Source organism: Emys orbicularis, chromosome 5 (assembly GCF_028017835.1).
Source record: "Emys orbicularis isolate rEmyOrb1 chromosome 5, rEmyOrb1.hap1, whole genome shotgun sequence".
In the NCBI taxonomy this organism is placed as follows: Eukaryota; Metazoa; Chordata; order Testudines; family Emydidae; genus Emys; species Emys orbicularis.
This window is the reverse complement of record NC_088687.1, coordinates 39,666,148-39,689,233: the sequence shown is the minus strand read 5'-3', so window position 1 is coordinate 39,689,233 and position 23,086 is coordinate 39,666,148.

Sequence of the window (23,086 nt, the reverse complement as noted above, 5' to 3'; positions counted from 1 at the left end):
CAGCAGCAGTCACATCAGTGCCAAACATAGAGCTAATATAACCTCTCTACTTCTACTTGATATTCCTTTGTTTATACTTCTAAGTATCAATTAGCTTTTTTGGCCACTGTGCTGTATTGAGAGTTCTGCTGTTTATCCACTGTGACTTCCCAGTCTTTTTCAGAATCACTGATTTCCCAGGATAGAGTTTCCCTTCCTGTAAGTTTGGCCTCAATTCTTTATTCCTAGACACATGATTTTACATTTGATCATATTGAAACACATGTTTTTTTCACGTACCCAGCTTACCATGAGATCCAGATTGCTCTGTATCAGTGACCTGTTCTCTTCATTATTTACGACTCCCCTAATCGTTGTGTCATCTGCAAACTTTATCTGTAATGATTTTGGTTTTCTTCCAGGTCATTGTTAAAAATGTTAAATAGCATGTGGCCGATAATAGATTCCCATAGGACCACTCTGGAAATATACTTGATTGATGATGATTCCCCATTTACAATGACATTTTGAGATCTATCATTTAGCTCGTTCAGGACCTTGATATAAACACAGGATTCAGTGAAGGACAGTGAGCACAATGTGTTCTTGGCATATTTTCTGGCACAGTAGGGAGGCCATCAAATGTTTCACAAGTTAGGTTTACTGAATGACCTCAGTGTTTAGCCATATGTAGGGTAAATTACAGTAGTCCAGTCTTCAGGTGATGAACAAATAGCTCACAATAGGCAGGTCTTCATCTGAGATAAAAGGCATATTCTTTTATCTAGCTGGAAATGGAAGAAGGTTTTTCTAGCAAATGACATTCTTACCTGAATGTTAAGGAGCTGTGATTAACAGGAGCCTAAGGCTTCCCACTATTTTGATGTTAGGAGTGTGGGCAGGTGCCTTTAATGGATGGTCCAGTAAGTGCCTGAGTTAGCACATCAAAACAGTCCCCTCTTCTTACTACCAACATTTCATCTTCCCCGAGTTAAACTTGACCTAGTTGTTTTTCATCCAAGTGCTTATTTCTCACAAACATTGTGACATTTGTGTGATAGTGGTGTTCATATCTTCAAGATGGAAGTATAAACCTGGATATTATCACTATGGAGAAGGTATTGGAGTCGAGAGAATTTTACCGTCCCTCCTGCATGTCTCATACATGTGTTTCATTGGAGAGGAGAGAGAATTGATTCCTGTGCACTTACAAATATTCATAAGAAGTTGAGATTAAGCAGGAAACAAAATCTTCAGCAATGTATTAATTGATGACATTGGTATTACCCATTATTTTTATTTCATAAAGGGCACTAGTTAATATTAATGATTCATTATAAAATAAAAAATAATGTATAACAGCCTTAGTTATTTTCCTTTTAAAAGCTATTACTGTACATGTAATATGCCTTTCTTCTTGACATAAATACCAATAGGCAGATATAAAGTAGAGGGAATGTCTTCAATGTAACAGTTGCTTAAAATAGTTCCTGGGCTCAGTTTTTCAGTCTGTATACACATGTAACCTTCAATGAAATCAATTCTGACTGTGTAAAAAAACAGCTTTTAAAAATGTAGATAAGGTAAGGACATAAGTAACTGGTCCTTACATGGTCTGTATGATGTCCAAACCAATTAGATTCAAGAAGTATAGTATAGTAATTTGCCATTGAAATGCTGTACTATGCATGCAGTGTGCCTTTCTCTTTACCTTTTTATGATATCTGGAAAATGTAAGGAAGAAATGTTACATTGATGTCATGTCATGTCTAGTATGGAACACTGTAGCACGGAAGTGCCACAAATATTATAAGAATGCATGAATAGGAACAGTTCCATTGACAAATGCTTCTTCTGGGGTCATTGTAGTTTATTTACCCTCAGCTCCTTTTCCGCAGTGATGGAGCACATGGATATTTTTTTTTAAATTTGGTATCCTGGTTTTGTTTCTCTTTGAAAGTCATGTATTTATTTAAACATTTTTGTTTTTGTTAACATACAAAGAAAATCCTAAAAGTTCATAATCTATTTTATTTGAAAATATCTCTGACTGCTTATACTTTGTTAAATGAGATCAATGTGTGATTGATGGTCCACAAATCCAAATGAATGTTTCCAGATTATCCAATAGCATCTACAACCTTGTCATGAGACCTCCTTGACACCAAATGCTACATCATTTCAAAACTGCTTACATGCTGATTGCCTGAATATATTTTTAGAAGCTATTCATAATCATAATTAAATGTCTTTATCACTGTTATAACAAATATCACTCACAGTGAAAGAGAAAAATATTAGGCTAGTGTTCCAACCTGCACTCAGCAGGAGCCCTTGGTATTATTCTGAATACTCTTGTTTGGATTTTTTTTTTAAATCAGGAATCTGAATTTAATTTAGAATGTCCTGGTTTTAAAAATTTGACTCAGATTAAAATATTTCTTTTTGGGTGGTGGTGTTCTTGTGGTTCTGAGTTCTATTTCAGTGCACTCAGTAAAGAAGTCAGTCATAGAATATAGTATAAAGATAGATGGCTGGATATATGTAGAATATTAATATCTGTGTTTGTTGCTGAGCATCTGACAGCTGCCAGATTTGCCTATGTGCATTTATCTACTACCCTGTACTATTTATTCATCTGAAACACACTTTAAAATTAAGTATATAAAGATAATATGTAAATTAGGCCTGTTTTAGGTAATCAGAAACTTGAATCATTCAAGAGCAGTTAACATTAAAACATTTAAAAAACCCTCATTTTATTATTTTATAATATATGCATGTTATATTGTTTTAATTCTTAAAGCTGCAGTTCTCTAAATATAGCAGCTGAGGCAGGGGTGGGGAAAAGCTAAAATTAGAGAGTAAAGGAGAATAAAAAGAAATGTGAGAGATGGGAATTTATGTGGTGAATATGAAGAGGTGGGAAGTACAATACAGTCAGATAGTGGGGTTCACAATGCAGCACTACATACAGATGAAGGGAATGAGGGGAAAGTGTGATCTTGAATGGCAGGGGTAAATTCAAAGTTCCTTGGTGTTGGTACTGATTAGAAAGATTGCAGAATAAGTCCCCTCCCATACCAGCCCCATTTAAAGTGGAGCTGGCTGGAAAGAACATGCCCTAATTGGGGAATGAGAGCCAGCTGCCATCCCAATTAGCCCAGGGCTATATAAGAGGCTGAGAAGAAGGAAGCCAGGGTGGTGAGATGGAGGAGAGTGTGAGCAGGGAGAAAGCCTGTCCCTCCTGGATCAGACCCAAGGAACCTAGAGCTGTGTACACTGTATGGTGAGAAGGTGGTGGGAATACAGACTTGTAAATAAAAGCACCAGTGGTTTTAGAACCAGACGGTCTCTGAGTGACTTTATCTGAGCCTAGCAGAGGCAGGAGCCAAGAGGGCCAGCAGGGCTTGGCTACAGTTGTGTTAAACACCTGTGCCAAGATGTGGCATGGGACCCTGATATCAGACCCTTGAGGTTAGCTATCAACAGTTCTTCTGCAGTAATTCTAATGGCCTCCTTAATAGTGAATCTGATCTCAAAGAAAAGACTTGTAAAATGTTGGATTTTCTCATTCACTCCTTTCCAGATTAAATTTAGTCTAATGAAGCTGACCTAATGACAATGGACATTTCTAGCCTAATCAATATTTTCAATGTATTGTAGAGATCTGACCTGATACATGTCTTATGTCCACATCTTACATTACATCTTATAAGGAGACAATGGGTTGGCATCTATTTGTATATGTACAACATTGCATATGCAAGGACTTGAGTGAGAGTTTTTCTCACAAAGTGCTCAGCTCAATTGTGTTTTCATAAATAAAATTGTAGGAAACACAAATGGAGGCTGTTTAGAAAAGTTCCTCAGATAAGGTTCCTTTTCCAGTTACTAGTACAGTTTTTGTGCTATCAGATTTCTAGTGTTACTGGTTCTGTTGCATAGGGGAGAGATCTGGGGATTCTCTCCAAGACTTTTTCTACTCGGCTTATCCAGAACACTTCAACCAGTTCTTTGGGATCTGAAAACTCAATTTGAATCCAGCTTTACTGGATCAGGCTACTTTATTAGTCACGTAGCTCTATGCCCACACTGGCCAGGTCCAGATGCAGGGGGTTTAGGCACAGAGCGATACCATACTTCAAAATCACGTCATACACTACACAATTTATATAATTTTTTCCTAGCTACAACCATATATAGTTCTTGAATCTAATTGGTATGGGCATCATACAGCTTATATAAGGAACAGTAGATAGTGTAAAGACCAGTAGCTTATCTCCTCACCTGATCTACATTTCAAGCTTATCAGTTCAGGGTGTTTCCACTTATCTCAGTTAGCCTAAAAACCACCTTCTACAGCACACTGCCTGTCACACCCTTATTTACAGTTTATTCTTGCACTCAAATCAAGTTATATGCAGTTTACTCATGCCCAGCAAGATCTATGCCTACAAGCAGGATTTTGGGAAGGCCATGCAGGAGGTGCGCAGTGCTCATGCAGGTTGAATTGGTGGGTAGGGATATGCAGATATTCCCCTCCTTCCCATTTCCCCCTGGAAGGTAGCATGTGGAGATGCTTTGAAGTTAGGGGGCAGTTTGCCCTCTACACATTTCCTCATCACTTTAGTATCAGCTACTCTGGTTGGGTGCTGGGAAGGGGATTGGCCCCATAATGTTAGTTAAACTGAAGTCATAATGTAATTTGAAACATCAGTTTCATTAAAAAAGGAAGGACAGAAAGAGTTTAAGCAGGGCTGCCAAGTGCTGTCATGTGTCATACATTCCTGCATCTCTGTTGCATTCCTATGCATCCGGATGAGCAGTGGGCAGCCTAGCATATCCCTGCAGTAGCACCTACTGAGCTGGCAGCTAGGTGCTTCTCCTATCAATGCTCCCCATATTCCATCACAACGAGGAAAGAGCAGCCACGAAGAGGAGGAGAAGGAAATAGCAGGATGATTGAGGGTCCCAGTAGTGGCTGCAGGCTCCCCCCAGTCATAGATTAGCACAAACCACCCCACAGCAACTTCAACAGCCCTAGCAACCCTCCGACCCTCCTTCCAGTATACCCAGGCAAGCAACACATACCTCACAACCAACCATTTCTGCTTACCCCAGCAAACAAACAACCAGCACCTCCTGCTGTCTCAGTACCTCCTAGTTGCCCCTCATCTCCCATCCTGCAGCCCTCAATAATCTCTAGCATCCACTCATCTACTCCATACATAGCTACCAAACTGTGTGTGCAACTCTGTGTCTTATCCCCACTAGTTGGACAGGATGAGTTGACCATAAACAAAATGTTTCGGTTATATGCAGATTATATGCAACCTAGCTTATTTACCAATTTGCATAAAGTGTCACACACAGCTGCAGGAAACTTGGCAGCCAAGATTGAGCCATGATGTGCCTCTTCTCAGTAGATCACCACTAGGTGACACTACTTCTCCTGTAGTAGTTATGTGACAACAGTCACCAGATTTTGTTAAAATGCATGTGGAACAAAAGTAGAGATGAATAAATAATTCATAACAAAATAATTAGTAGATAAATTAATCCCTTTTAAGTGTTCTTGAATTGTCCATGGTCACCTGGTAGTTTAAAAAAATGAAATTATTTGCCAAGCAATTTGGGAAATAACTGTCTGTTTATAGATGGTGTGTGAGCAGTTCCTTGCTAGCATTTGTAAGAAACTGCAGGACCAGAAACTGGGAACATAAGGTATCTAGGCCACAGACATGTCCATACTGGAAGCTTAGTCTGCATTTCATCTGGGGGACCCTGTGAAGATAGATACTGCAGGAAGTACTGCCCAGTGGGACCTGAGTGCTGCCCCCGCCCTCGCACCCACTGGTTGGCCCATGCCTATATACAAAGTAGGAAGCCACCACAGGGAGCTGTCTGAGCAATGATGCAGACAGCCTGCTTGCTTCTGCTCCAGACCTTGACTTTCTGTGAACCCTAGACTCTGGCTCCTGTCTGCAGCTTGATTCTACCTCAGCTATTTGCCTCCTGTCTGCAACTTGGCACCTGACCCTGACGTCCTAACCCAGCTCAATCCTGACTCTGCTACTCATCTCCTGACCATGATTTGGTAAGTGACCTGTGCACAAAGGCTGCCCATGCCCAGCCCTGACATCCGCCCTGACAGTTTACTCAGACCTGCTTCAGCTCCCCCCCCCATCCAACTCAACCACAGAAAATGGAAGTGGTTCTCCGAGGGCCTGAGACCAGCAAGCAGTGTGGTCTGAAAGAGGAGAACCTTGAGCTACAGATTCAAGCTATGGAGTTTGCCACCGAAGCACAGTCCCTGCACAAGCAGTTAGCCCAGTCTCAGGCCCATGTGATGCAGCTCTCTGCCAAAGCACAGATTGTATGCAAGCAGCTGGTATGCTCACAGGAAGGAGCAGCTATACTATGTGCCCAAGCAGACTACCCACTGAACAGTTTGACAGGGACAGTCAGAAGTTCCAGGAGTTCCTGAATCAGTGAAGGCTGCTCTTCCTGCTCTGCCACAGAAAATATCCCACAGACCAGACCCAGGTAGAGCTATTAGTCAGCCTTCTCACTGGCGAAGCACTCGACTGGGCTTCCCCCTTGTGGGGCTTGAGTAGTGACCCTCCGCAGCCCAATAGTTGGTCCATGCTGGTATATAAACCACAAAGTCACCAGGGAGCTGTCTGAGCAATGATGCAGACCACCTGCTTGCTTCCATTCCAGACCTTGCCTCATTGTGAACCCCAGAATTTGGCTCCTGACTCCAGCTCAACTCGCTTTCTGACCCAGAATCCGCTACTTGCCTTTTGTATTGCTTGCAGCTATGTGTCAGAATCAGAAAGTGACAAGAAAGCCAAGAGAAACCCATCAGACAGCAAGAGAAACAGTCCTGAGTGTGATGAGAGGGAGCAGAGAAACTGAGCTTCTTGAGTCATAAGACTGTCTGGAAAAGCAGACTTGGAAATTGTGAGCAAGGAAACTGACTGCTGTTGTTTGTTCCTACTGTGTTAAAGGAAACAGGATTTTGTGTACATTCTTTCAAATGAAAGTTTGAAATAGAAATACCTGACTAATATCAACACTTCCTCTTCCTAATGGAAACAAGTTAGAAAGACCCCAAATACTGGCTAATTGTTTAGTTCAAGGAGCAACATTATGTTTCTAGCCCTTATGGTTGTGGAGGTGTTCATGAAAACATGAACCAAACACAGGCTTAGAACAATTTGATTAATGGCTAATCACTTCTGCTAACTATTCTCTGGTTGTGAAGACTACAATAGGCAAGAAAGCGATATTCATCCCATGATGCAAGTCCTGTTTGAATGTCATGATTCAAAAGATGACTTTTTTCAGCCATTTTGTGGTAAAACATGTTGAGAAGCACTTGTCTAGAAGGATATAGACTTGATGAAAAATTCTCTGAGAGGAATGCTTTCTCATCTGTCCCCACATTGCTGCCTATTGGGACCAACTGGTCCCTTTCCAAAGGAGTTCAGGGTGTATTCCCTTTTACCCCCAAAACAATCTTAGTGGGCCAAATAGGTACATCCTATACTCTGAGACCAAAAGGAGGACCAGGAAGCAACTTTATGTAGCAGGGAGATCACCTACATTGCAGGGACATTAAGTACAACTTTATGAAAAATATAGGATAAACCTTGCCAAGAGGAAATACCCCCAAAATGATACAGAATCATGCATTTATAATGCATTCATGGCTATTGCTGGAAAATATGCCATTTTTTCAAGCAATGCTTCCTTATTGAATATGTTCATGACATTAAGGGACTAAATAAGGATGTCCTTTACTATAGAGGGACAGATTGTCACCCTATTGGGACCGCATAGGGGAGCACGAAAGTAAAACACACTTTCTACACTGCTAGACATCAGAACAACATTGAAATCAGGAGTAGATAGCACCCTATAACTTATACTGCAGGATATTCCTGACAAAAACGCTCTTGGGGTTAGGAGGCTTCACTTCCTTAGTGTGTGGTTACTAAAAACTTGAATGGGTTTCTAGTGACAATGTAAAGAATTGCAGGGTAATACCTGACTCTGCTCTTATTCTAGCCAGTGTTACAGTAAGACAGTGACTGTTTTTGTGGGGAGATCAAGGGTGGAGATGTCAGACAGCTTCCTTGCCTCCCAAAGATAGATTATGGAAGGAGTGCCACCACCTATATTTTCCCCTATGGTACAAGATTGAAGAAGTGGCCAAGAGTCATCAAGGAAGAGAGCAGCCTACGGTAAGGCATTGTTGTGGCAGCAGGATGTAGGCTATATGAGCTACATAGCCTAGGTCTGCCAACTGTTTGTGGACCTTGGTTGATGTTTATAGTGCTACTAGAACTTCAGCCTTGCTTTGGTTTCTGGTAAGTTTGAGTTCTGGTAGAACTAAAGCTGGATCTTCAATCTATCTTCCCAAAATGTACATCCCTGAAAGATGTAGTTACTTGGTGCAGAATGATGAGTGCAAGTGGAGAAGGAGGGTCATATTTCAGGAGGAACCTAGTTTGCTGTGATACAAGGGACTCAGGAATACAAAGTGGAGTCAGCTTCTACAGAGTTAAAGAGCTTTAGTATGTAATGCTAGCCTCTTTGTATACTTAATGAAGATTGTTTTCCTGTAACTCTGCCTTCCTATTGCATTACTTATTGCTAATGAAGCACTTGGGACTCAGAAATAATAGGTATATTTGCCCATCATTTTCTTGGTTTTAAGGCTGCTTGGTCAGATGCCTATTGTGAGGTGATTGCTTTACGATGTTTCATTAATTAAGCTGTTCTCAGCCCTCTTCCCAGACTGAATTCTTATTGCTGTTCAATTTTCAGGAAGGTGGAAATCTGCAAGCATTTCATAAAGAAGAAAATTACTTGCCATTAACTGGAGTTCTCCAGCTTATTTTGCTTGTACAGATCCACACCTTTCTATTTATCTCCTTTTTTGAAATATGTGCTGTGGAAGGAGGACAGAAGCTCAGGATGTTGAGGCATGATGGAGCTACTATAAGGTGGGTGCAAAACTGGTTGGAAAACCGTTCCCAGATAGTAGTTATCAGTGATTCACAGTCATGTGGAAGGGCATAACGAATGGGTTCCCGCAAGGAACAGTTCTGGGTCCGGTTGTCTTCAATAGCTTCATCAATGATTTAGATAATGGCATAGAGAGTACACTTATAACGTTTGCGGACAATACCAAGCTGAGGTTGCAAGTGCTTTGGAGGATAGGATTGAAATTCAAAATGATATGGAGAAACTGGAGAAATGGTCTGAAATAAATAGGATGAACTTCAATAAGGACAAATGCAAAGTACTCCACTTAGGAAGGAACAATCAGTTACACACATAGAAAATAGAAAATGACTGCCTAGGAAGGTGTACTGCGGAAAGGGATCTGGGGGTCACAATGGATCACAAGCTAGATATGAGTCAAGAGTGTAACACTGTTGCAAAAAAAGCAAACATCATTCTGGGCTGTATTAGCAGGAGTGTTGTAAGCAAGACACGAGAAGTAATTCTTCCACTCTATTCCGCGCTGAGTAGGCCTCAACTGGAGTATTGTGTCGTGTTCTGAGTGACGCACTTCAGGAAAGATGTGGACAAATTGGAGAATGTCCAGAGAAGAGAAACAAAAATTATTAAAGTTCTAGAAAACATGACCTATGAAGGAAGATTAAAAAAAATGGGTTTGTTTTGTCTGGAAAAGAGAAGACTGAGAGGGGACATAACAGTTTTCAAGTACGTAAAAGGTTGTTACAAGGAGGAGGGAGAAAAAATGTTCTTCTTATCCTCTGAGGATAGAACAAGAAGCTATGGTTAAATTGCAGCAAGGGCGGTTTAGGTTGGACATTAGGAAAAACTTCCTAACTCTCAGGGTGGTTAAGCACTGGAATAAATTGCCTAAGGAGATTGTGGAATTTCCATCATTGGAGATTTTTAAAAGCAGGTTAGCCATGAGTGCAGGTGACTGGACTAGATAACCTCTTAAGGTCCTTTCCAGTCCCATGATTCTATGCTTTTTTATTATAATTATTTATTATTTATTTTATTGCTATCTCAGGCTTGATGCCAGTCTGTGGATGCATTAAAGCTTATGGTCCCTACTTAGCTAATTCTTTTAATAAAGTTGGAATTTTCAGAACTCCCTGAGTCTGGCTGTATGGAATCTAGGAAGAGGAGTGTGTGTTTTTTCTTTTTCTTTTAATAACTTCTAATTTTATCATTTTTGATAATAGACTTATTTAACTTGTTAGATTTGGGAATTAAATTACTTCTGTGTCTGTAATTCAAATTAAAATGTACCACAATGCACTGGAAGTAGCTATGCCACTACTTAATTATATAAAAAGGCTTCTTCCAACTTCTCACCTTAACATTATCATTTTAACCTGTGTCTGATAGTACATTTGTGATATCTTTTGGTTGTTGTTTGCCACAAAAGTATGTACTAGAGAATTCAAAAGACTCAAAATGCTGTAGCTAAATGCAGGAATAACTGGTGGTGTGAGATGAGGAATCTGTAACTATAAATCTCTTTCTGATTTGGGCAAAATTTTGAATAATGTCTGGTTTGTTTAGTCAAATCTTTATTGCACAATTTGATCAAATACATCTATCAAGCACATCCTGTTTTTTCCTCATTGATTCTTATATATATATATACCTACCTACCTATCTCCTAGAACTGGAAGGGACCCTGAAAGGTCATCGAGTCCAGCCCCCTGCCTTCACTAGCAGGACCAAGTGCTGATTTTGCCCCAGGTCCCTAAGTGGCCCCCTCAAGGCCAATGCTCAAACCACTGAGCAATCTCTCCCCCCATTTAAAGCTCTTTCTTCATCTGCATTCTATCTACACCAATGTAAAAGGCAGCAAACAATGATTACATATATTTGGCAAAAAATACAAAGTAAGGAAAAGCTGGTATAAAAAGTGCATGTTTGGGGCTGATTTTCTTTCTAAAAATCTTTGAGATGTTCAGAATGCATGTCTCAATAAGGCTTCCATGAATATTGCAATGTCATTAGTACAAAATTAAATTACAAGAGCTATTGATGGGTCAGAAAATCAAGCAAGGTTTTCAAAGATCTGTAGACACTTAGAGATCCAAAACCCAGAATTCTGCACTCTGAACGGCAAAGATTCCTGCACTCTTAATCTTTCATTCATTAATATGGAATGGACCTCTCCAATCTAACAGATACATTCATGTTTAAATTTCTTTTCTTGTATTTTCCTATGCTGATCAAACTGCTGCTTTGCATCAGCTTCAGTCGCTGGACTGATGGCAGGTATTCTGTCTGAATTATTGTGTTGGATAAGCAAGTGTTTAACTTTGCAAGTGTTTGCAAAATTCCAAACAGCACAGCTTGCTGTCTGAATTATTTTTGAGTACATTAAAGATGCCTTTAGTTTACAACTGTCTCATTTTTAATAAGTGAACAGAGTTTAGATGACAGCAAGAAAAAATACATGCCAACTTTTGGGTTTTGTTTTTTTTATTACAGAAGTCATTTAAAAAAAAAATCTAACTTCCATTAAGGGTTGATCAAATCTAATGTGCAAGGGGTTTAGGAATTTATTTTTCAGTACACAAAATAAATGGATTAGGTATCTGTATGTGGTGAAGTGTTGCTAGCATTAGAAATTGAAAAAGTGTCATTAAAAACAAACCAGATATGACAGAGATATACAAATGTAGCATTTTCATGCCACTTGACCAAACCTCAACCTTAAGTAAATGCACCTCCATTTTCTGTAGTGAAAAAATAATTTAGTTTCCTTGTATTTTTTACCTCAAGGACTCTGATAAATGCTGAATTATGGAATATATTTTTATACAGTGGATTTTTTCCCACTGTGAAACCAGCAGGACCTCACTGGTGACCTGGGACAAATCTTTCAAGTAAAAAGCAAGGATGTTAATCTACTTCATCTTTTACCTATTGTAGTTTTGGTTTTTTTTTCATCCTGAACTCATTCTAAAATAAAATAAGATAAAAGTTATAGTCTCACAGAATTTTTATTACTTGGACACTATCCTTTTATATGTTGGCAAAATAGATCATTTACCTTAAACTGTCATAAAAATGTTCAGGACAAGATTCTTGGATTAGATTCTCATGTGTTGATTCATATTGAGCAGTACTGTTGATTTATGACTTTGTGTAAGTAAAGGTGGCAAAATCTAGCCCTCTGAGACTGTTTTTTACAGCATACAGAACCATTTCTGGAGTTCACTGTACTCAGGCCAAAAAGGGGATTTCTGTAGGTGATAGTGATTAACACAATTTTACAAATATCCATATCTCAGGTCCAAAGAGGTAATCCCAATTCATGAATCCTAAATTCTAATTCATCAACCCGTCAGGATTCAGAATCTGAATTTCCCCCTTCTGTGAAAATATAAGCTTCTGCTACTCTTATACATGTACAAAAATGGACTACTCTGGCAATACAATTTACAATTAACTAAGTGTACTTAGTAGAAGAGTGATCTCAGAAGTCTAGCACTAGAAAGACATGGGATGAATGCCACGAGAGAGTAATATATGTAAACAACAGTTTTAAGAAAGGGTATGGTTCCCTCCGCCCACATGAAATTTCAACCTAAATAGAAAACTGTAGTTTTTTACTATTTTAGTCTTAAAAAATATATAAAACTGTAATTAAGAGAACTTAGACAAATTGGGTAGTGGGTCTGGTCTGACAGTAAAGAAGCTGTGGACGATGGTATCCCACATTTAGCTTAATTATCAAAACCCTCTAAGGGCCAGATTGAGTGCTCCCCTTCCCTGATATATACATTAGTTTTTCTCCATACTCTGAGGAATGGAATCTTAGCTGCCTCCCTGGCACCATCTTTCCCACATACCACTGACCTCAGTAGAATCATTTCCATGCTGAGATGGCTATGATGGGTCACCATCTTCCCAGAGGGCATCTTAGTTTCACTCTTTTGGAAACAATGGGAGGCTGTGCCAGTTTTGACAAAGGGGGCCACCATTTTCCTGTGGGAAGCCTGCTGGCTCAATCCCACTGAGAACAAGAGGAGATGAAAGCCATTTGAAAAGGGACAATTTTTCATGGAATTCTCTGTAGTTCAACATTATTTGTCAGCCCTTAAAGAAGAAACTTTCACTCATAAATAATAATGGCAAAAAAAAAAAATAATAATACCATTAATCCTTAAAACAACAACCAAAACTGCCTGTTACACTATATCTACTCCACAGGGAAGGCAAGAGTGGGAAATTAGGCTGAGTGTGTGTGTCGAGGAATGTGCCGGTCAGCGGAAACTTGGGTGTGTGTAGGTGGGCAATGTGCGAGACAGGACAAGAGGGAAATTAGGGAGGGGTTGTATGTAGGAGGATGTGGGGGTTTAAGGAGCAGCCACACTACTTAAACCCGCACACTACTACAATGAGGCATGGCTTAGTTATAGTCACAGAGATCAAGGCCAGAAAGGACCACCAGGTCATCTGATCTGACTTCCTGTATATCACAGAACATGAACACTACCCATGACCTGCACATTAAAACCAGCAACTGAAATTAGACCAAAGTACAATAGCTCACCCGAGACTAGGCTATTATGTGCTACAGGGAAGCTTAGGTGAGTAGAGTATAGACCCACTTGACGGGTGTGGGTATGTGACTGAGTACATACCCTACATGGTTTTTTACTCACCCAAGCTCTGCCTTCCAATCTACACTGCTACTTTTAGTCATATAGTGTCTTGCTGCCTCCCAGCTGCCGCAGGCTTTCTCCACCACAGGAAAAGATTCCAAGAGTGGGGAAAGGTTCTAGCTGGGGGGAGAGGCAGTGGGACCTCCCCCTGCCAGAGCCTTGTGTGGACACAAGTGTGTGGACACAGCTTGCTTTTGACTGAGGTGTGTAGCTACACATACCCTACAAGCTGCTGAAAGTAGTGTGTAGTGTAGACATAGCCCAAATGTGGGAAGGGGAATGTTGGGGAACAGCAATGGGGGGGAAAACTGAAGTACATCTGAAGAGGAATGTGGAGGTCAGGAACAGGAAAATCTGGTCAGTTTCCTCTGTTTGCTTTGTGCTGCTCCTGGGTGGGAGAAAGAGCATACTCGTGAATCTGGCCTTAAAAATTAAAATAAAATATTTAAGATTGATAATAGATATTTTCGAATTATTGGAAATATCACATGGTGACATTCTGTTTGTTTAGAATTGATGTATGAAATTTTAAACCATTATTTTAAAAAAATTCCCAGATGGAATTGAAGTTGAGTAGATACAGTTAAAGTTGTCCCCAAAAGAAACCCAAACATAAAATCATAGGACTGGAAGGGATGTCGAGAGGTCATCTAGTCCAGTCCCCTGTACTCAAGGCAGGAATAAGTATTATCTAGATCATCCCTGACAGGTGTTTGTCCAATCTGCTCTTAAAAATCCCCAATGATGGAGATTCCACAACCTTCCTAGGCAATTTATTCCAGTGCTTAACCACTCTGACAGTTAGGAAGTTTTTCCTAATGTCCAACCTAAACCGCCCTTGCTGCAATTTAAGCCCATTGCTTCTTGTCCTATCCTCAGAGGTTAAGAAGAACAATTTTTCTCCCTCCTCCAGGTAACAACCTTTTATGTACTTGAAAACTGCTATCATGTCCCCTCTCAGTTTTCTCTTCTCCAGACTAAACGAACCCAATTTTTTCAATCTTCCCTCATAGGTCATGTTTCAAGACCTTTAATAATTTTTGTTTCTCTTCTCTGGACATTCTCCAATTTGTCCACATCTTTCCTGAAGAGCAGCACTCAGAACACAACACAATACTCCAGTTGAGGCCTACTCAGCGCGGAATAGAGTGGAAGAATTACTTCTCGTGTCTTGCTTACAACACTCCTGCTAATACAGCCCAGAATGATGTTTGCTTTTTTTGCAACAGTGTTACACTCTTGACTCATATCTAGCTTGTGATCCATTGTGACCCCCAGATCCCTTTCCGCAGTACACCTTCCTAGGCAGTCATTTTCTATTTTCTATGTGTGTAACTGATTGTTCCTTCCTAAGTGGAGTACTTTGCATTTGTCCTTATTGAAGTTCATCCTATTTATTTCAGACCATTTCTCCAGTTTGTCCATATCATTTTGAATTTCAATCCTATCCTCCAAAGCACTTGCAACCTCAGCTTGGTATTGTCCGCAAACTTAATAAGTGTACTCTCTATGCCATTATCTAAATAATTGATGAAGATATTGAACAGAACCAGACCCAGAACCGATCCCTGCGGGACCCCACTTGTTATGCCCTTCCAGCATGACTGTGAACGACTGATAACTAATCTCTGGGAATGATTTTCCAGACAGTTATGCACCCACCTTGTAGTAGCTCCATCGAGATTGTATTTCCCTAGTTTGTTTATGAGAAGGTCATGTGAGACAGTATCAAAAGCCTTATTAAAATCAAGATATACCACATCTACCACTTCCCCCCTATCCCCAAGGCTTGTTACCCTGTCAAAGAAAGCTATCGGGGTGGTTTAACATGATTTATTCTTGACAAACCCATGCTGACTGTTACTTATCACCTCGTTATCTTCTAGGTGTTTGCAAATTGAATTCCTAATTATTTGCTCCATTATCTTTCCGGGTACAGAAGTTAAGATGACTGGTTTGTAATTCCCCGGGTTGTCCTTATTTCCCTTTTTATAGATGGGCACTATATTTGCCCTTTTCCAGTCTTCTGGAATATCTCCTGTCTTCCATGACTTTTCAAAGATCATTGCTAATGGCTCAGATATATTCTCAGTCAGCTCTTTGAGTATTCTAGGATGCTTTTCATCAGGCCCTGGTGATTTGAAGACATCTAACTTGTCTATGTAATTTTTGACTTGTTCTTTCCCTATTTTAGACTCTTCCTACCTCATTTTCACTGGCATTCACTATGTTAAACATATTAAAGTATAGACATACACAGTTAAGGCTACAGGCAACCTTAACTCTATCCTGTACTAGTGGTGTGTGGGGTAGAGGGTGAATGAAAAAAATCTAATGTCTAAAAAACTAGTTTAATCTAATCTTGTACTAAAGCCGCTATTATACACTAAACATTTTAAGATTAACCTTAAATCTTTAAATTTTGTGGGTTGATTTTATTGTATTTATTTATGGAGGGTAATAATTATAACATCCCTGTTATGTATTTTACTCCAAAATACTAATATGTACTCTTAATCTTAGCTTCAACTTAATGTAGTTTTATTCTGGCAATATAAACTAGAGACTAATATGACAAATGAAAATTCCATGATTTTAAAAAAGTAAAAATTCCAAGAATTTCTAAAAATAAGCAGTTGAATGTCAGCATTTTGTACTGAGTCAGGACCCCCATGCAATCCATCTCAAATGTTGGGAGAAGTCTGATTCATGGCTAAACTTCACAGTTTGGACCTATCTGTATAATGGGACTGAAGCCCAACATTCCAAAACTGAAGGAAAGTGAAGATTCAGATATGAGTCTAAATTTTGTAGATTGGGCTCATTTCCATTTATAGGGCCAGATTCTGATCCCCTTAGTCACAGTGGACTGTACCATACTCCATGAGTATCCCCATTGGCTTCAGTTGAACTACTCGTGGAGTAAAATGCTATTCATCATGCGTAAGTATATCAGAATCTATCCTATTATGTTCAGTAACAACATCTAGAATAGCTGATCAAACTATTTCCTGTAGTTTGTATTAGACGCTCACTGAAATAGTGCATTTGTGTTTCTACTTTATTTCTGTTCACAAAGTCTATATCCTGTGCTTATTGAAACCAAAATGTTTAGTTAATGACTCATACTAAACCCTTTTTAAAACAGGCACCCTAATACTTCCATATTTTTTTAACTTGTCAGTTCCACTGGGGGATAATTTACTCCAAAATACTGATATTATACCATTTGATTTTATCAGGTAACCAGCATTGGCTGAATCCACCCTTTGTGTCATGGCTAATTATCTCTTGACAGAACCTTTGAGTGGGGATTATTGTTTAAATAATTCCCAGGTCTTCTATTAGTACTTCTATTGCTAATCATAACTCAACAGAGTAAATGCAATGTTTATACAGATACAAGATAGAGAGCATTTTATAATTAAGCCCTGTATAGGTAGAATATAATTACCATGCATTACCTTACTTTGTTTTAATATGCTAGCACAGCACTTCAAACAACTTATACCGCTACAGAGACAGAATATATGATAGCATGTGGTGGGGTGTGTGTCTGAGGGAAAACTTTAGTGACATGAGAATGGGATAATTTTGTGAGGGACAAAGGTGAACATTCCAAACGTGTACCACCATTTTGTGGAAGAAAAGTTATTTTAGAAGCATTTTAGAGTTTTCATTTTTTATTGGCATTTCATTTAGTATCTCTCATCCCATAAACTCAATTTGCCTTAATTATTTACAGCCCTCAGAGTGACAGGAATGTTAGAATAATTTTAAAAACCTCTGTTAATGTCTAAAATGCTGTTTCTCAACACAAAGATGACTGTTTTACCTTCTGATATCTCATGAACAAAAGCTAAATATGAAAGACTTGTACAATCAGGGGAACAGCAGGTGTTTTTTAGCTCTGATGGATTGTGAGGAACTGGAATTTAAACCTGTTGTTGGTCCAGCATGTTGCTGATCCATGTATATTGTGAGTTTTGGAAAATGGACCAGTGTAACTTTGGGAGAAAATGATGTATTTAGGGGAAAAGAGAAAATCCTCATTGAAGGAAGGTTTTGGTTTAGTTTCTATTATGGAGAAGTGATAGACTCTCCATAAGCAAGTTTGCAGCCAGCTTCTATTGCAAAAGCCTTTTTATAGCCTCTATATACCTTTGACTGAGAGAACCCATGTTGCCTGAAAATTTCTGGATTTATTTTAAAGTTTCTGCAAATTTTGAATTTTTTTTTAATTTACAATCATTAAAAATTAACTTGCTTTCAAATTTTACTTGTATTTAACATTACTTAATCTCCTTTAGCTCAAACTAGTCTGTTACTACACCTCCAAACTATAGTTAAAGCTCATTGAACCATAATGCACCAGCTTATTTGAAGAGAATAGGCTAAGCAAATGTATAAACAATTGGGAAAATTCCTTTATTAAGAAATTAAACACGTTATTAACAATTATTTGTAGGTAGTTTGGAACTCAATGTTCTTTCCATTGATTTCAGTAGCAATTATGGGTCCAATATTGCTCCAATTATTGTCAGTAGGATTTTGTTTTTTCATTCCATCTCAACTATTTACAATTTTTTAAACTGACTTCATTGATTCAACCAGTTCTAGTTAGGATAATTTATTACTTTTTTCATAATGCAAAAACAATGGGACCCACAATGAAAATAAGGAGTAGTATATTTCAAACTGATAGAAGGTAATGTTTTTACACAACACATTTCACCTAGGGAACTCATTACCCTGAAGATACTATTGAAGACAAGAGCACAGTGGGATTCAAAATCACTTATATGGATAATACTAATATCCTCATTTCAACCAGCAAGATTAAAAATGCATAAAGGATATTAAGCCTCATGCATCTGCACATAAACCCTCCTATAAATGTATGGCGTTAGGAAGAAAGCTTGTCTATAGACATGTTATTTTAAAAAAATCGAGTTTTTTTACACTTGGTTCTGGCCACTGTAAAATACAATATGAGTATCCCCATTAGCTTCAGTGGGACAATTTGTGTAAGAACTAGCATGAAAGTAATGGAGAATCAGGCTGCTAGAAAGCAGCTAGTTTAATAAATGAGATACCAGAAAGTTCTCTAGCAATGTGAAGAGGTCTTTCTTTCACATACTTGATGAGAATATGATTCCTTCATAACTTTCTTATTTAAAGGGAGCAGGAGATGACAGGACATTTTTGCATGTTGATAAGAAAAATCTTAGAGTATATACATATGCATAAATGGTCCATTGTGGTAGTACACCAGTAGATGTGCCTTCATAAAGTACCTTCATTATATTTCTGTGATAAATATCTCCCTGCATAGCTGCAATTATCAAAGGACTTGATTAAGGGATTGATTTGAATGAAACAGCATAATTGACCCAGGAGGAAAGATGAATTAATATGGACAACAAAGCCTTTAAGTAAGCATGATATATTAGGATGTAGCACTGGGAAATGTCAACAGTCATGATTCATTATTTTGTAGTCATCTTTTGATTGCAAAAAGGAGATTTGTTTTTATTACATACAGTACTTATATTTTCCTGCATAACACAGTCTTCATAGTTTTAAAATAGTCTTCCAAAGGTTCAAACAAGGATGTCTTGCCTTGCTCATCCATAAGCTCATGCTGTGTATTAGTTTGACATAAAAATTTGTAATGGACACTTAGCTGCATTCCTTTTTGTGAGCAACAATAAACAAAGTATAAGGTTATTGGAATAATACTTCAGTTTGTCACTTTTTATTGAGGGGAAAAATGAGAGAGGCAAAAACTTTATGAAATATTGAAATTCAATTTCTGAAAGATTCAAACAGCATTTAAACTTTTCCATGCTCTATATTTTTAAGTGCAAAATGCCAGGGATATATATCTTTTGTATTTGCCATTTAATGCCTGTATGGACTAATGTTAATACTTACACTTCTATAGTGCTTTTCATCCTGAAATCACTTTACAATATTAACTGAGGAATCTTCACAACATTCCTGTAAGGTAGATTAGTTTTATTATCCCTATTTTGTACATGGGAAACTCAAAAGTGAGACAAAGAAATCAAGAAGTGAAGTACAGAGTGAGTGTCAGGGTCAGACAATGATTAACTCAAGAATTCCTGAATCCCAGTTCCGTGTTTAGACAATTGGGCTATATGTCTGTTGGTAGACTGCTCCCCAGTTTCTAATATGATTGATTATCTTTGCCTTTGGCTTCAGCTAATTAAATGAAATGTTTCTACACTGAATTTAAGTATGGCTTTGTGTGAAGATCCAAGATGTAAGAGTGACACAGTATTGGTTGTGCATGTAAAGTTTAAAAGAACTTTGATTTCTGGATTGTGCACAAGAAAGGTGAGAGTTTAGATTAGGGGAAGACACAGAAAACATAGAGTATTTGGAAACATCTTTTAATAATGTTGAGATAGACTACGCCTGGCCCTTGTACAGGTGATGCAGGGTTCAGGGGCGTGTTCAAGGAAACTTCCTCCCCCTTTTTGCTTCAATATAAGGTTAGGCACAATACAATTTCTGTGCACAAACTATCTCCTTCTAATGGTCCATGGGGGCTAAACTAAGGGAAGAGCTATGTGGAGCATCCTCAAAGATGGTACATTTGCCTTCATTGATGTCTATGCTGTAAAGATGATATGGCTGTTAGCTCTGCTACTGCTGCTAGTGCTTCCAGAAGGCTGACATAACACATTTTGCCACTAATCCCGCATAACTTCGCTTTTTCATTTTAGTTTTGCTGGAAAAACAAAGTGAATTATCTTAATAATTATTTAGAAGATCATTGTCAAGCAAAAATTCCTGTTACTAATGTATTTTTGTTTTGAAAACACTTTTGCTACTTTAACAGAAAGCATAAGATATGCACATTGGACATAATATAAACATTTTCTGCTTTGATTAATAATGAAAGTGTCAAGGAATGATTTTGGAAAAGGTTATTGAGTCAGAAGTCATGACGTGATATAAGGCTTCTGACAGAGTGTTCACAGAATTAGTGAAATAAATAGAGCTAGTAGTGGCTAGCATCACTAGAAACTTTATTTCTCCCAATGATGCCTGCCCAGTTTTCTCCCTGCTAGACTTTCCCATATATAATTTCACATTTCCCCACTATTTCTGTCCCTGATTTGTCATGTGTACTGTCTGTAAGTGACAAGGAAAGGATGCTCAGGTCTATCCAATTCACAGCAGCACTTGGGAAGAGAATGTCAAGAGCATGGAGGATCTTCTCAGCTTCCTAAAACAGTAACCCCACATACCAGCTGATGAAGTTCTGAGAGCGCAAGGATTTTTTTAGTGCTATCCTTGCACCTGCCTCTTTGCTCGGCTCTATGAAATGTCCTGGCTGCCTCCAAATTGCTTAACTCAATCACCAGAATAAGCATTGGAATTGAGTAATTGTGTTAATTTCTAGAACCTACTCCTTGCTTTAAGGAATGTCATATCTAAAGTTAGCATTTCAACTACTTAAGGCAAGGAGTGCAAATTAGTTGAATGTTAAATTTAGACATAGATAAATGGAAAAAAATCTTGAATTTTATGACCTGCAATAATTAACACTCTAATCTGGTATCAAATTCTGCAAAAAATATAAAGGGCTATCTTAAACAACAAAAATGTTATTTTAACCAAATCCATAATTTTTCAGTATAAGACCTAGTTTAGACCAAATAGGGCCCAATCTGGCATTACCCCACTAGCTCCTCCAATTTTGCTGAAATCAGTGGGAATGTAGGGTCAGAAGGAATGCAAGAACAAGCATATAGAATTCAGACCGGTTCCCAAGCTTCTTTCATTGACACCTAGAACTACACCCCTTGCAGAATCAGGAACTGAGTCATGCTTCCCTGGGATGATGTTAAAGAATGATGTGGATGATAGCATCATCCTCCCAAACTCAGCTAAGTGATAGCAGCAAGCTACGGCAACAAAATTTGGCTTGGAGACCATACTTATGTTAGAGTTACATAGACTTATTAGTTGTGGAGCCTTCACAGCATTCATGGAATCTGTTAACTTCATCTAAAGACAAGCAAAATATCTAGTATAAAATAACATCAAGTCCCTCTTTAAAACTGATCTCTACCAAAACTGCCATCTGATAACTGTTAGGCAGGTCAGAACATAAGAATAGCCATACTGGGTCAGACCAGTGGTCCATCTAGTTCAGTATCCTGTCTTCTGACAGTGACTGGTGCCAGATGCTTCAGGGGGAATGAACAGAACAGAGAAGTTACAAAGTGATCCATCCCCCTGCCATCTAATCCTAGCTTCTGGAAGTCAGGGGAGAAGTTGTGGTGACTGCTACTGATGGGTTGTGTGCACAATTGTAGACAGTTTATGCTAAAAGTACCCTATTATCTGATAATATTAATGAGTAAGATATGATCCCTTATAAAGAACATCTTCGATATTATACAGCAGTCATCCTAAATATTTAGCGAATTAATGAAATGTATATCTCTAGCTCTCTACGTCTGCTTTCAAAAGTTCAGACTATATCTTTAAGTAGAATACTGTAGGTTCCTTTGTGCATAAGGAGTCTTTCCTAATTAAAATATTTCATTTGTAGATAATTGCAATTAAAAAAAAAAATCTTTGTACTGTAACAAGTAGCTCTACTCTGTTGACATATGTGGCATAGGAACAAAAGCTTAAATGAATGTGCCAAAACTGAGCTCACTGATACTAATTCAGAAGAAATGAACATTGAAACAATTTATTTTTGATGGGTCAGTTCTTTGTGTGTGCTTCTATGTGCAACCCTGTCTAAAATAAAATTGTATTGAAGTTTTCATATATCACCTAGTAGGGGTTCTTTGAACTGGTACTCAGCCCAGAAATGCTCTGTAACTGCTTCAATTCCAATTTCAGTTTTTATTTCAATTCACTAGGCATCATGTTTTTCTATATAATCTCTAGGGATCCCAAACAATCTACAAAAAAGTCTATTTTACTGCCCTAGTTATGGTGTTGCTTGATGCTTCAGACTAGTTAGGTGCACGAGAAGTAAAATACTTAGCATGAGCTGAAACTTAAAAAAATTATAGTTACATTTTCAATTGTAAAGAGATGGGTCCCCCATTTTGTTGCTGAAATTGCTGTGAAACAATAAGAGACTGTCCAGCTCCCTTGCAGATTGAGCCCTATATCTCCTACAATCTGGTTCTGATCCAGTAAAGTACTTAAATCCATGTTTAACTTTAATCTTGTAAACAGCCCAATTGAAGTCAGTCATATGCTTAAATTGAGCACATGCTTACATTTTTTGCTGGATTGGAGTCTCAATGGAGTATCATTTAAATGCCTGTCAGGATGTATCCAGATAAATAGCACAATAAAAAGCTTATTTACTGTAAGTGCTATTTTATGGTTCTTTGTGCTCA